This window comes from Bactrocera tryoni, chromosome 3 (genome assembly GCF_016617805.1).
Source record: "Bactrocera tryoni isolate S06 chromosome 3, CSIRO_BtryS06_freeze2, whole genome shotgun sequence".
NCBI lineage: Eukaryota > Metazoa > Arthropoda > Insecta > Diptera > Tephritidae > Bactrocera > Bactrocera tryoni.
This window is the reverse complement of record NC_052501.1, coordinates 53,662,491-53,665,131: the sequence shown is the minus strand read 5'-3', so window position 1 is coordinate 53,665,131 and position 2,641 is coordinate 53,662,491. Positions and strand designations below refer to the sequence as shown.

Here is a 2,641-nt window from a genome sequence, read left to right as displayed (position 1 = left end):
ATGATCTAATTCAATTTCTTTTAATTTCTCATTTGTTGTTTCTAGGGTACATATTTCACTGAAATTGAATAGTTTATTTAAAAATTCTGATTCTTTTTTACTTAGTTAAATTTTTCCATCTACAGTAGACGCTCACAAATTAGAACTCTCAAAAATTAGAACATCCAGAAATTAGAACCAGAGTTTTTAATGCATTGGACGCTCTGAAATTAGATCTTGAGGTTCTAATTTCTGAGAGTTTTTTTTTATTTTTAACACAAGGGAATTCCCATTCTTGGGTTTTATTTTACTGAACAATGGTAAAATAGAAAGGGGAATCCCCAAGTTATATTTTAGTGTTTGTTTTGCCATATTTTTGGTGTTTTCGTCATTCATTATGTGAAATTTGATACACGTGGACATATTTTGCTAGACTCTACCGAAAACTAAAAGTAACTTTCTAAAAATGTTAAATAAACGTAAAAACAACATTTTATCTTTGGAAACCATAGTAAAGATATTGGAAAAGCTGAACAAAGGAGTTCAAGGGAGTCGTCTAGCGCTAGATTTCAATGTGAGCAAATCTGCCATCAGCTATATCAAGTCAAATAGATCATCTATATTAAATGCTGTTTCCAACACTTATCAGGAAGCAAAAAATAAAACTATGCATAGTGCGAATTCCCGAAAATGGAAAGTCGTCTTTATGAGTGGTTTTTAAAACAACGGGAAAGGAAGTGTACATTGACAGCAACAATATTAAAGGAAAAAGCTGAACAAATGTTTGGTGAAGAATACTCCGATAAAAATAGAAATGCATTCCGAGCAAGCGATGGTTTAGTAAATTTAAAAAGCGACACGGCATTCGTTTTTTAAAAATTGGTGACGAGATTCTTTCTAGTGATATTGCCTCGATCACTCCATTTATTCACAGATTCCGTGCAAAAGTCACTGAGATGGGATTAATAGAGTCTCAATTATATAATGTGGACGAAACCGGATTATTTTATCGTTGCCTACCAGATAAAACATGAGTCTCTGCTTGTGAAAAAAGTGCGCCTGGATACAAAAGTCTAAAAGAACGAATTTCAATTTTACTTGGTTCAAATGCTGATGGCTCTCACAAATTAGTGCCCTTAGTTATTGGAAAAGCCAAAAATCCCAGGAGCTTCAAAGGTTTTAATAATCCACTTCATTACAACTTTTCCAAAAATGCTTGGATGACGTCTCGGATCTTTCATGATTGGTTTCACAAGATATTTATTAATTAAGTAAGAGGAAATAATTTTGCTTTTAATTTCTTTAATTTTAAAATATTTTTTTGTTTATAGGTCATCCAGTTTTCTCAAAAAAATAACTTGCCTCCGAAGGCTCTTTTACTTATTGATAACTGCCCCGCGCATGCACCAATTGAGCATCTTCAAAGCAAAGATGGCAACATAGTTGCATATTTCTTGCCGCCAAATGTAACAGCAGCTGTGCAACCAATTGATGAAAATCCCGTAAAGTTAACAAAACTTGTTAACAGAAGTAAGTTACTTGCTGCAATAATAGCTGAAGATGGTGCACTGAATAGTCTGTTGAAATCCCACTCCATCCGAAAGGCAATAATATTTCTGAAACAAGCTTGGGATGAGATAACGCAAACGGTGATGAGGAATTCTTGGACAAAGTTGTTAAATTGGGACTCTGACCAATACGACAGCGATGATGATGTGCCACTAGCACAGTTACTTAACAAAAATGAGGACTGCAATGAAGCTCTCCAAGTAAATCAAACTCTTTTAGCAGAAATTGATCCAAACAATTCCATGTGTATTGTTGGCATCGAGAAATAGAATGGAGATGAGTTTGAAGATGGAACTGGTTACGACCTAAGTAGCGATGATGAGTTTTCTGATAGCAGTGAAGACGATGTTGTTGAGAACATACCAGTTATTTCAAATGCTATAGCTATTGAAAGCGTTAACAATTTAATAAATTAGTGCAACAAGAGTGAATTGTCTTCCAGTAAACATATAGCCAATCTTTTGGCCCTCCGTAACGATATTGCTATATCGGATTTAAAGAAACCAAAAAAACAAACAAATATTACTGATTATATGTCAAACAAAAATTAATTTTGAACTGAGCCCTTATTCTGAATTTGTAATTAATTTCTGAAATTTTAAGTTGTTTTTTTAATAATTGTTATGTAATGGACTGACTTGTTATGTTTTTAAATAAAATAAGAAAAAAAAAAATGTTTTTTATATAGTTTTTGGAAGTGGCTTAACTCTTAGTTTTACTATTTACGTTAAAAAAACTGTCCAGAAATTAGAACATTTCGCAAATTAGAACTACCCCAAAAACAAAGTGGTTCTAATTTCCGAGCGTCTACTGTATTAGATTTATATCGTGCTTAAATGATTTAATAAATCAATTCCTATTATGAAATTATATTTCCTATTTTTTAATGATGTCGATCTCCATTTTATATACGCGCTTTCAGGTAAATTGAATTTTTTTGGTGCTTCCGTATGCACTTCATGGGTAATTGTTTCCTTGCTTGTTACTGTTCTGATTGTTATCTTATTTTTAAGTGGAATTTTTCAAAATTCTTTCAATTCAGAATCCACTAAACTTATACTCGCTCCCGTATCGATAAGCGCAATGTACTTTT

The 2,641-nt window shown here is 32.5% G+C and overlaps 1 pseudogene; it reads left to right on the top strand.

The window, feature by feature from the left end:
- Nucleotides 1-445: 445 nt before the first annotated feature.
- LOC120770684 lies at nucleotides 446-2,114 on the top strand (annotated as a pseudogene).
- Nucleotides 2,115-2,641: the final 527 nt, after the last annotated feature.